At 35.5% G+C, this 13,593-nt stretch overlaps 1 non-coding gene across 1 annotated transcript; it reads left to right on the top strand.

The window, feature by feature from the left end:
* The first annotated feature begins 548 nt into the window (after positions 1-548).
* On the top strand, positions 549-652 carry LOC127743215 (small nucleolar RNA R71). Its single transcript, XR_008004585.1, has one exon. It is a non-coding gene; the product is annotated as a small nucleolar RNA R71 (small nucleolar RNA).
* Positions 653-13,593: the final 12,941 nt, after the last annotated feature.

A 13,593-nucleotide genomic window follows, 5' to 3' on the forward strand; every position in this document is an offset into this window, starting at 1 on the left:
TTTCTTTAGTATTGCTTGGGAGAGTACTAGGAGGAGTTTCAGTGACTTTCTTACTCAGCTGGCCCACTTGTGCCTCCAAATTTCTGATGGAGGACCTTGTTTCACTCATGAAGCTTAAAGTGGCCTTAGACAGATCAGAGACTATATTTGTTAAGTTAGAGGTGCTCTGCTCAGAATTCTCTGTCTTCTCAGGATCATAAGCTTCTACTTCAGAAGATGTCTCTTTAGTACTGTTGGATGCATTTTGCCATCCATTCAGACTTTGAGAAATCATGTTGACTTGCTGAGTCAACATTTTGTTCTGAGCCAATATGGCATTCAGAGCATCAATTTCAAGAACTCCCTTCCTCTCAGGCGTCCCATTATTCACAAAATTCCTCTCAGAAGTGTACATGAACTGGTTATTTGCAACCATGTCAATAAGTTCTTGAGCCTCTGCAGGCATTTTCTTTAGGTGAATGAATCCACATGCAGAATGGTCCAGTGACATCTTAGAGAACTCAGATAGACCATAATAGAATATATCTATCATGGTCCATTCTGAAAACATGTCAGAATGACATCTTTTGGTCATCTGCTTGTATCTTTCCCAAGCTTCATAGAGGGATTCATTATCTTTTTGTTTAAAGGTTTGAACATCCACTCTAAGCTTTCTCAACTTTTGAGGAGGAAATAACTTAGCCAAGAAGGTCGTGACCAGCTTATCCCAGGAGTCCAGGCTATCTTTAGGTTGAGAGTCTAACCATGTTCAAGCTCTGTCTCTTACAGCAAAAGGGAAAAGCATGATCCTGCAGACTTCAGGATCTACTCCATTAGTCTTAACAGTCTCATAGATCTGCAAGAACTCAATTAAGGACTGGTAGGGATCTTCTGATGGAAGTCCATGAAACTTGCAGTTCTGTTGCATTAGAGCAACTAATTGAGGTTTCAGCTCAAAATTATTTGCTTCAATGGCAAGAATTGAGATGCTTCTTCCATCAAACTTGGACGTAGGTGCAGTATAATCACCAAGCATCATTTTTGCATTATTGTTGTTGGGTTCGGCTGCCATTTCCTTTTCTTGTTCGAAAATTTCAGCAAGGTTATCTCTGGATTGTTGTAATTTAGCTTCTCTTAGTTTCCTCTTCAGAGTCCTTTCAGGTTCTGGATCAACTTCAACAAGAATGCCTTTTTCCTTGTTCCTGCTCATATGAAAGAGAAGAGAACAGAAAAAGAAGAGGAATCCTCTATGTCACTGTAAAGAGGTTCCTTATTGTTAGTAGAAGAAGAAAGGGAATAAAGAAAGGAGAATCCAAACACAAGGGTGAGGATAGGGGCAGTGATTTGAGATGAAGAGAAGTGTTAGTAAATGAATGAATAAATAGAATAAGATGAGAAAGAAGTTTTCGAAAATAATTTTTGAAAAGGAGTTAATGATTTTCGAAAATTAAGATAAGAAATAAAATTAAAATTAAAATTTAAAACAATTAATTAATTAAAAAGAAGTTTTGAAAAAGAGGGAGGTATTTTCGAAAATTAGAGAGGCAAGAGTAGTTAGGTGGTTTTGAAAAAGATAAGAAACAAACAAAAAGTCAAATAGTTAGTTGAAAAAGATTTGAAAATTAATTTTGAAAAGATAAGAAGATAAGAAGTTAGAAAAGATATTTTAAAATCAAATTTTTGAAAAAGATATGATATAAAATATATGATAACAAGATATGATTAAAAATATTCAATTTTTAAAATTAAAATTGATTACTTGACTAACAAGAAACTAAAAGATATGATTCTAGAATTTAAATGTTGAACCTTTCTTAATAAGAAAGTAACAAACTTCTAATTTTTGAATCAATCATATTAATTGTTAGCATAATTTTTGAAAATAAAGATAAAATTAAGAAAAAGATTTTTGAAAAATAATTTAAAAAAATAAATTTCGAAAATTAATAAAAAAATGAAAAAGATTTGATTTCTGAAAAAGTTTTGAAAAGATAAGATTTTTGAAATTTGAAAATTTGACTTGACTTACAAGAAACAACGAATTTAAAATTTTTTGACTAAGTCAACCCAAATTTTCAAAATTTTGAGAGAAAAAAGGAAAAAGATTTTTTTTGATTTTTGAATTTTTAATTATGAAAGAGAAAAACATAAAAAAATGACTCACAACATGAAAATTATGAATCAAAACACATGATGCATGCAAGAACATTATGAATGTCAAGATGAACACCAAGAACACTTTGAAGATCATGATGAATATCAAGAACATATTTTTGAAAAAATTTTTATGTAAAAAAAACATGCAAGACACCAAACTTAGAAATTTGCAATGCTTAGACACTATGAAAGTACAAATGCATATGAAAAATAACAAAGAACACAAAACAAGAAATTATCAAGATCAAACAAGTAGACTTACCAAGAATAACTTGAAGATCATGAAGAACACTATGAATGCATAAATTTTTCGAAAAATGCAAGAACAATATGAATATGCAATTGACACCAAACTTAAAACATGACACAAGACTCAAACAAGAAACACAACAATATTTTTTATTTTTATAATTTTATTTTATATTTTTCGAAAAACATATAGGAAAAAGAAAGTAATGAATCCAAAGTCCTCAATCAAAATCCTATGAATTAAACATGGCTTAATAGCCAGCCAAGCTAAAACATGTTATATGAAACTCTAGAATTCATTCTTGAAAACTCTGAAAATTTTCGAAAATAGGTGATAAATTTTTTGAAAGATTTTTGAAAAACTTCTTTTTTCGAGAATAAAACAAAAAGAAAATTACCTAATCTGAGCAACAAGAAAAACAGTCAGTTGTCCAAACTCGAACAATCCCCGGCAACGGCGCCAAAAACTTGGTGCACGAAATTGTGATCTCTTATAATGGCATTCAACTTGGTGTGCGCATTTACTAACTCAGCACTTTCTTCATAACCTCGCACAACTAACCAGCAAGTGCATTGGGTAGTCCAAGAAATAAACCTTACGTGAGTAAGGGTCGATCCCACGAAAATTGATGGTATGAAGCAAGCTATGGTCATCTTGTAAATCTCAGTCAGTTGGGTAATAAATGGTTATGGAGTTTTCGAATAATAATAATAATAATAAATAAACAAAAAATAAAGATAGAAATACTTATGTTGATCATCGATGAGAATTTCAGATAGGCGTATGAAGATGTTGTGCTCCTTCTGAATCTCTGCTTTCCTACTGCCTTCATCCAATTCTTCTTACTCCTTTCCATGGCAAGCTGTATGTAGGGCATCACCGTTGTCAATGGCTACATCCCATCCTCTCAGTGAAAAAGGTCCAAATGCTCTGTCACGGCACGGTTAATCATCTGTCGGTTCTCGATCATGTCGGAGTAGAATCCCTTGATTCTTTTGCATTTGTCATCACGCCCAACAATCGTGAGTTTGAAGCTCGTTACAGTCATTCAATCCCGGAATCCTACTCGGAATACCACAGACAAGGTTTAGACTTTCCGGATTCTCATGAATGCTGCCATCAATTCTAGCTTATACCACGAAGACTCTGATCTCACGGAATGGAAGGCTCGGTTGTCAGGCGAGGGCAACACCGTTGAAAATACATAAGTGATGAAGGTCCAGGCATGGCCGAATGGCCACCCCCCAAAACGTGATCAATAGTCTCCTAAGATGAATAATGGAATAAAACCGAGACCAAAGATGTAACGTGGTCAAAAGACGTCTAATACAATAGTAAAATATCCTATTTATACTAGACTAGCTACTAGGGTTTACAGAAGTAAGTAATTGATGCAGAAATCCACTTCCGGGGCCGACTTGGTGTGTGCTTGGGCTGAGCTTGAGCTTTACACGTGCAAAGGCTTCTTTTGGAGTTGAACGCCAAGTTGTAACGTGTTTTTGGCGTTCAACTCTGGTTCGTGACGTGTTTCTGGCGTTTGACTCTAGAATGCAGCATAGATCTGGCATTGAGCGCCAGTTTACATCATCAAATCTCGAATAAAGTATGGACTATTATATATCGCTGGAAAGATCTAGATGTCTACTTTCCAACACCGTTGAGAAAGCGCCATTTGGAGTTTTTTAGCTCCAGCAAATTTATTTCGAGTGCAGGGAGGTCAGAATCCAATAGCATCAGCAGTCCTTTGTCAGCCTTTTATCAGAGTTTTGCTCAGGCCCCTCAATTTCAGCCAGAAAATATCTGAAATCATAGAAAAATACACAAACTCATAGTGAAGTCCAAAAATATGAATTTAAAATAAAAACTAATGAAAATATCCCTAAAAGTAGCTAGATCCTACTAAAAACTACCTAAAAACAATGCCAAAAAGCGTATAAATTATCCGCTCATCACAAGTCATCAGACAGTCATTGCAATGGCTCACAAATTCTCTAGAATCCTTGAAGATAGAGGGCTAGTAAAATCCACTTTGGAGGACCTTTGCAGTAGTCCTTTCGGCTCTAGATTGGCCACCATAATTCTAATTATGACAATGCCATAATATGTCCTTCATTTTAACATCTGGCACACACCTTCTAATCATCCCATTCGGGCATCTTTTGAATAGGAAGGGCTCATCCCAAAAGAATAACTTAGCATCGTGTAACAACTTCTTGACTTGTTGCTTTGTGTACTCTTGTGGGATACTCCTTCATGCTTTGTAGTTGGCCATGTCTACAAACCAAGGAGTTTGTTGAATTTGCAAGTGGTGTTCATCTGGAAAATTTTCATTCACTGGTTGAGAGGTGTCTTGACTTGTCCCTTGTGGTAGCCTTGATAAGTGGTCAGCAACTTGATTCTCGCTCCCTTTTCTGTCTTTTATCTCAATGTCAAACTCTTGTAGGAGTAGTATCCATCTAATTAACCTTGGTTTTGCATCCTGTTTTGACATTAGATACTTAAGAGCTGCATGATCAGTGTAAACTAAAATTTTTGATCCAAGCAAATATTGTCTGAATTTGTCAAATGCATATACCACGGCTAATAATTCCTTTTTTGTTGTGGTATAATTCTTTTGGGCTTCATTCAATACCTTGCTTGTATAGTAGATGACATGATGCTTATTGTCCTTCCTTTGCCCCAACACAGCACCAATTGCAAGATCACTTGCATCACACATGAGTTCAAAAGGCAATTCCAAATTTGGGGGTGTGATAATTGGTGCTGTGATGAGCTTAGCTTTTAGAATCTCAAAGGCATGCTTACATTCATCATCAAAACAGAAAGGGTTGTTCATCACCAGCAAATTACTTAGTGGTTTTGTTATTTTGGAAAAATCTTTGATGAATCTTCTATAAAATCCAGCATGCCCCAAGAAGCTTCTAACAACTTTCACATTAGTTGGTACAGAACGCTTTTCTATAATTTTTACTTTTGCCTTGTCAAACTCTATACCCTTTCTTGAAATTTTGTGGCCAAGAACAATTCCTTTGGGTACCATGAAATGGCATTTTTTCTAGTTTAAAACCAAATTGGTTTCTTGGCACCTTTTCAAGACTAGGGTAAGATGGTGTAAGCAAGCATTGAAAGAGTCCCTAAAAATAGAGAAATCATCCATGAAAACTTCAATAAATTTTTCTACCATATCTGAGAAGATTGATAGCATGCATCTTTGAAAGGTAGCTGGGGCATTGCATAATCCGAATGGCATTCTTCTATATGCAAAGACTCCAAATGGGCAAGTGAAGGAGGTTTTCTCTTGGTCCATGGCATCAACCACTATTTGATTGTAACCAGAATATCCATCAAGAAAACAATAGTAGGCATGACCAACTAGTCTTTCAAGCATTTGGTCAATAAAAGGGAGAGGAAAGTGATCATTGCGTGTGGCATCATTCAACCTCCTATAATTAATGCACATCCTCCACCCTGTCACTGTTCTTGTTGGAATGAGTTCATTCTTTTCATTGACAATGAAAGTCATGCTACCTTTCTTGGGTACCACTTGAACTGGACTAACCCATGGGCTGTCAGAGATGGGAAAAATGATCCCAGCCTTACATAGTTTCATCACTTTTTTTTGAACAACTTCCTTCATTGTAGGATTTAGTCTCCTAATAATGAGAGAATTATACCAATTTGAAATTAAAAATATTTCTGTTGTAAGTATAGTCTGAACTGGTAATGAATCTTCTCAATCAAATTTAACTCAAAAGGATAGTCACAAATCAAAGCAAATATAAACCGAGAGTATTTAGACTCCCGGGTCGTTCTCCCCAGAAACTAGTGACAACGAGTGCATACAATTTTGGTTGTGAGAAGTAAAGGGGGTTTTCAATGATTGAAAGCAATAAAATAAGGAATTAAAGAACAAGACAACATTTGCAATTAATAAACTAATGAAAGAACAAAAGAACTATGTATGTAATATGAACAAGTAAAGCATCAAAGTGATGGAAAGATGGTTTAAAACATAAATGAAACCTTGACTTGGGATGAGTTATGGAATTCCTTCCTTACCATAACCATAACTATGATAATTATGATGGATAATCTCACTAAGTCAACCCTTAACATCGAAGGATAAGTTAAGTGAGCATAGTTGTTATTAATCCACAAGTCCTAACTAACTTACTAAATTAATTTGGTAAAAAGCTAGTGTTAGTAAAAACAATAACAACTAACAACCCAAGAATTATCACTAAATGTTGGACATTATGGCTCTAGTAATTCATAAACTCATTTTTCCCAAAGCCAATGGGTGGAAATTACCCTATAATCAAAATTGGCATTTCATCAAACACATAGAGGGCATAATCATAAAACATGGAAAAATTGTTAAATTAATGAAAGCTATGAACCATAAATGATCAAAAGTAATAAAAACAACTCAACAAACATATAACAGCCATCAAACATCAAATTAAATAACTAGAAATCCAAGATTGCAAAGCAAAGTAAATATTGACAAGAGAAATGGAAATATAAGAAAGTCTAGAACAAGTAATGTAATTGAAAGAGACAATTAAAGAAATACTCACAATGTAAATTGCAAAATCCAAAAGCAAGACTTAAAGTATAAAATGCTACAAACCCTAATTAAAACCCTAAGAGAGAATTTTCTAATCTACAGTACTCCTACTCCTACTATGTGTTTTTCCTATGCTAAGATGGCTCCCTTTGATATGTGTTGTTGCTCTTTCATATAGCCCTTCATTTCAGCCTCCAAGCCTTCAAAAATGGGCAAAGAAAGCCCCGAAATCGTGAGTCACGTGCATTTTTAATGGAGGCATGCACTGGTATCTGTGTGGATGCATAGGCTGTGCATGGGCACAGATGGTGATTTTCCTCCTGTGCGTGGGCACAGGTCCTAATTTCCATTCTGCCCTGAGCATGGGCACAGGTCCTGATTTTAACCCCTGTGTGTGGGCACAGAAGGTGTGCGGACGCACAGGTCTTGATTTTGATCGCTGTGCGTGGGCACAGAAGGTGTGCGTGAGCATAGGCTGAGATGCTTTTCTCCTTTTTTTTCCTCATGTTTTCTCCTTTTTTGCACGCTTTCTTCCACTTCTACCAACATATTCTTGCCTCTAGGACCTGAAATCATTCAACAAACATATCACGACATCGAATGGAATAAAAGTGGGATTAAATTACTCAATTTAAGCACAAAAATGCATGTTTTCACATTTAGGCTCAATTTAGGGATCAAACACAAAAGTATGCTATTATGGTGCTTAAGTGTAGGTTTATGTGATGAAATCCACTCAAATCAAGATAAAATATATCGGAAAATACGGACTCATCAATTCCCCCACACTTAAATAATAGCATGTCCTCATGCTAAACCAACAAGGAGAATGATCAAAAGTGAAACAACTTATTGAATGCAACTACCTATGTGCATGCAAGTATGTATATATTATATATATATCTATCTATCTATAATGTCCTATTTATTTGGTGAAAGCAACAATCAAATCCCAAGCAAGTGTATAGACATATAGGCGTAGGCAAAGAAATAACTTAATACAATTAAAAATCTAAAGAATTGATTTACTCATCAAAAATGAAGCAACTTGCAAGAATACATGATAAGAAGTATGAAAACATAGAGTTGAGTGATCGAACCCTCACTAGGTGTGTATGCACTCTCAATGCTCTGTGTTTAGGGTTTAATCACTCAAGTCTCTTCTAATCATGCTTTCAAGGAATTGCTTTTCATCTAACAATCAACAAGTATTTGATGTATGTATGCAAGTATCATGAGGTCTTTTAGAAGGTTGTAATGGGGTTGGGGTAAGGGTAGGATGAGTACATGGCTAAGTGGACTAAAGGATTGAATCTTTGATTAGCTCAAGTATCCAACTCAACCTATATCAATCAACCTAAAAAAAAATTGCATTCTAACCACCCATTACTTCTTTTCACACACATTCATGCCTTAGTTTCTATTCAAAACACATATGCATTCTTTATTCATTTTTTTCTTTTCTTTTTCTTTGGGGTAAACTTTGTCCCATCTTATTATTTTTCCATATATTGTTTTTTTTTCTATTTCTTTTTCTAGGACAAATGCATATGGTTAAAGCAAATTGATACATAAATGTGCACTCATTTCCCAATTTTTTTTTCTTTTTCAAAACAAACTTTTTCATTCACCACCAATGTTTCCCAAAAGTTCTCCCACACTTAAATGAAACACACACTTCAACCTAAGCTAATCAAAGATGCAATTCAAGGTTATTTCATGGTTTTACGCTTAGGGTTTTTTTATGTGGTTACAATTAGAACAAAGGGGATTAAGAAGCTCAAAAGGGGTTAGCAAAGGTAGATGCAAGGGTAGGTCCATATGGGTGAGTGAGTATAATTCAAATTGGCCTCAATCATGCTAAATAAATTCAAAACATCAAACATCGGAAATAAAGAGTCAAGCAAAACCATGATTACAATTATAGAAGGAGTATAGCACACAATGAACAAAATTTATGGTTATAATATGTAACCACTCATTAAGGCTCAACAACTCACAAGGTTGCTTTGTTCTATCTCTCTTCTATGTTCCATAAAAAATCATTCAAGCAAGTTTTAAAAATAATTTTCCAAATCAATTCAATATAATGCCCTTGAAACAAAATTCTTGAAAATTCTTTTGTTGTTTTTCACCAAAGTTATTTCCTATATATGTATGTATATATGTTGTGATGGATGCAATTTTTTTTAAATTCCTAGTTCTATTCCTAATTTTCGACAACCAAAATTTAACATGAACAATTAGGGCAAAATTAAACTAGGCACATGCTATTCACAGCATCCAATCACAACCAATATCTATACTATATACCATGAAAATGCAATATATATATTAACTAGAGTAAACATGCAATAAAAAAAACTAAGAAATATCTACAAGAAATGTAATAAAAGAAAACAAAAATTAAAGTGCAAAGTGTTTGGGAAAAGAAAGTTTACTCCCCAAAATGGCGAATCCTCCCCCACACTTAAGCTTTGCACGGTCCTCCGGGCACGAACACAATCCAGGGGGAATGGCACTAAAGCGATCCACCTTCAGTTGGCAGATGCGGGGCTCGGGTTGCATGGAAATTGTCAAGTCCTCCTCCTCTCCTGGCTCCTTGTCTTTACGGTTCATCCTCAAAAAGAATGAATAAAGTATAATTAGGATCATGGGGAAATTAGCATAAAAGGGGGAAGGGGAAAAAGCTAATAAACATCTAATTGAGGAAGTTGCATGGTGGTATGGTATGAGGAAAAGATGAGCCATGTGTGTATTCCAATTGTGCACGCGGTTAGAATACACACAACGGCCGGTTAAAATGGCATCCACACAATCAAAAAGTAAGAATGAGTTCCTCAATTAAATGGCCTAATATGCAAGAAATGATTAAGTATCAATTAAACACAGCAAGCTTAGGCAATTACAACAAGAGTGAATTAAATTTAGGAAATATTGAATATTGAAGGTGTGCAAGTGAAAGAGCAAAATTGATATAAAATAGCACAATAAATAACAACCAATCCATTAATGGAAAGAAAACCACTTATTCCTCATGAACGTTAAGAAAGAGTCACATGGTAAAGATACTTGTTACAAAAAGTGATAAGCTTGATAAAAATCAAGTTAAGTCATTCAAACAAATGCAAAGCATTAACAAGGAGCAAGTACCGGCCATGTGATAAATTTAATAAGGAAATCATGATGAACAAGTAATTTCAACTCAAATCACTTAGTTCAATGCACTTATATAATTTGTCCTAGTGGTACAATCAAAACATGAGTATTCAAACCCATTAGATACTAGTACATTAAGGCAAAATATAAGTGCATTAATGAAATTCAATTAACAAGCAACCCTATCAACATCAATCAAATACTTGCAGTTTATTTAAATAGAAACAACTAAAGTAAAACTAATATAATAACTAAAATGATAATGAAATGCAACGAAGATTAAATAAAACAAGAGGAAAAACGTGGAAGAAGCAAGAAAAGAGAGGGGTGGAGGGGGCTGAAGTGCGTTAGGGCTTAAAGAAAGGTGCAATAAAAATTTTGCCCAAAACAGCACTTGTGCGTACTCACACAACGTGAAATAGAGAAAGGTGTGCACTCGCACAAGGTGTGCGAGTGCTCCGAACAGAGAGGGAAACAAGACGTGTGCGTGCACACAGGGCTGTTGGTACACGAAATCGTGATACACAACTTCGTACAGCTGACCAGCAAGTGCACTGGGTCGTCCAAGTAATACCTTACGTGAGTAAGGGTTGATCCCATAGAGATTGTTGGCTTGAAGCAAGCTATGGTCATCTTGTAAATCTCAGTCAGCCGAATTCAAATGGTTATGGGGTTTTGATAATTAAAAGAACGAAATAGAACATAAAATAGGATAGAAATACTTATGCAATTCATTGGTGGGAATTTCAGATAAGCGTATGAAGATGCTTTGTTCCCTCTGAGCCTTTGCTTTCTTATTGCTTTCATCCAATCATTCATACTCCTTTCCATGGGAAGCTGTATGTAGGTGGATCACCGTTGTCAATGGCTACCATCCATCCTCTCAGTGAAAATGGTCCTCTACGGTTTCCTGCATGGCTAATCAGCTGTCGGTTCTCGATCGTGTTGGAATAAGATCCATTGATCCTTTTGTGCACTGTCATTACACCCCACAGTCGCGAGTTTGAAGCTCATCACAGTCATCCCATCCCAAATCCTACTCGGAATACCACAGACAAGGTTTAGACTTTCTGGATCTCAATAATGCTGCCCATTTGATTCTAGCTTATACCACGAAGACTCTGATTGCACTGAATGGAAGCTCTGTAGTCAGGAGAGGCAACCATGTGTCATGAACCAGGAGGCCAAGAGATACACACTCAAGCTATCGCAGATAGAACAGAAGTGGTTGTCAGGCACGCGTTCATAAGGGAGGATGATGATGAGTGTCACGGATCATCACATCCATCAGGTTTAGGTACGAGTGAATATCTTAGAACAAGAATAAGCTTGAATTGAATAGAAAACAGTAGTAATTGCATTAATTCATGAGGAACAACAAAGCTCCACACCTTAATCTATGATGCAGAGAAACTCCACCACTGAAAATACATAAGAACAAGGTCTAGGCATGGCCGATGCCTCCCAAATAGCATGAAACAAACGAAAAAGGGTTCAAAGACCTGATCCCAAGATCAAAGATGATCAAAAGATGAAAATACAATAGTAAAAGGTCCTATTTATAGTGAGCTAGTAACCTAGGGTTTACAGAAATAAGTAAATGATGCAGAAATCCACTTCCGGGGCCCACTTGGTGTGTGCTTGGGCTGAGCATTGAAGCTTTCACGTGCATAGGCTTCTCTTAGAGTTAAACTCCAACTCTGGTGCCAGTTTGGTTGTTTAACTCCAGCTTTTATGCCAGTTCTGGCGTTTAACGCCAGAAAAGGGTCTTTGACCGGCATTTTGACGCCAATTTGGGCCATCAAATCTTGGAAAAAAGTATGGACTATTATACATTGCTGGAACGCCCAAGATGTCTACTTTCCAACTTAATTGAGAGTGCACCAATTTGGATTCCGTAGCTCCAGAAAATCCACTTTGAGTGCAGGGAGGTCAGAATCAAACAGTATCTTCAGTCCTTTTTTAGCCTCTAAATAAGATTTTTGCTCAGGTCCCTCAATTTTAGCCAGAAAATACCTGAAATCACAGAAAAATACACAAACTCATAGTAAAGTCCAGAAATGTGATTTTAGCATAAAAACTAATAATTATATACTAAAAACTAACTAAATCATACTAAAAACTACCTAAAAACAATGCCAAAAAGCGTATAAATTATCCGCTCATCACAACACCAAATTTACATTGTTGCTTGTCCCCAAGCAACTGAAAACAAAATAGAATAAAGAGAAGAGAATATACAATGAATCTCACAATATCAATGAAACTTAGTCCCAATTAGATGAGCAGGGCTAGTACCTTTTTGCTTCTGAACAGTTTTGGCATCTCACTTTATCCTTTGAAATTCATAATGATTGCATCTATAGGAACTCAGAATTTAGATAGTGTTATTGATTCTCCTAGTTTAGTATGTTGATTCTTGAACACAGCTAATTTATGAGTCTTGGTTGTGACCCTAAGCACTTTGTTTTCTAGTATTACCACCGGATACATAAATGCCAAAGACACATAACTAGGTGAACCTTTTCAGATTGTGACTCAGCTTTGCTAGAGTCCCCAATTAGAGGTGTCCAAAGTTCTTAAGCACACTCTTTTTTCTTTCGGATCACGACTTTAACCACTTAGTCTCAAGCTTTTCACTTGGACCTTCATGACATAAGCACATGGTTAGGGACAGCTTGGTTTAGCCTCTTAAGCCATGATTTTATTCCTTTGGGCCCTCCTATCCATTAATGCTCAAAGCCTTGGATCCCTTTTACCCTTGCATTTTGGTTTAAAAGGCTATTGGCTTTTTCTGCTTACTTTTTCTTTTTCTTTCTTTTTCTTTCTTTTTTTGCCATTTTGTTGCAAGCTTTTTCCTTTTCACTGCTTTTCCTTGCTTCAAGAATCAATTTTATGATTTTTCAGATTATCAATAACATTTCTCTTTGTTCATCATTCTTTCAAGAGCCAACAATTTTAACATTCATAAACTTCACTAAAAAAAATATGCACTGTTCAAGCATTCATTCAGAAAAACAAAAAGTATTGGCACCACATCAAAATAATTAAACTAATTTCAAGATAAAATTTGAAATTCATGTACTTCTTGTTCTTTTGTAATTAGGAACATTTTTCATTTAAGAAAGGTGAAGGATTCATGGAATTATTCATAGCTTTAAGACATAGACACTAGACACTAATGATCATGTAATAAAGACACAGACATAAACAAACATAAAGCATAAAAATTGAAAAATAGAAAAATACGAACAAGGAAATTAAAGAACGGGTCTACCTTAATGATGGCGGCTAGTTCTTCCTCTTGAAGATTCAATAGAATGCTTGAGCTCCCCTATGTCTCTTCCTTGCCTTTGTTGCTCTTCCCTCATGGCTATTTGATCCTCTCTAATTCCATGGAGAATAATGGAGTGCTCTTGGTGCTCCATCCTTAGTTGCTCTATATTAGAACTCAAATCTCCCAAAGAGGTGTTGAGTT

This window comes from Arachis duranensis, chromosome 1, assembly GCF_000817695.3.
Source record: "Arachis duranensis cultivar V14167 chromosome 1, aradu.V14167.gnm2.J7QH, whole genome shotgun sequence".
NCBI classification, from domain to species: domain Eukaryota; kingdom Viridiplantae; phylum Streptophyta; class Magnoliopsida; order Fabales; family Fabaceae; genus Arachis; species Arachis duranensis.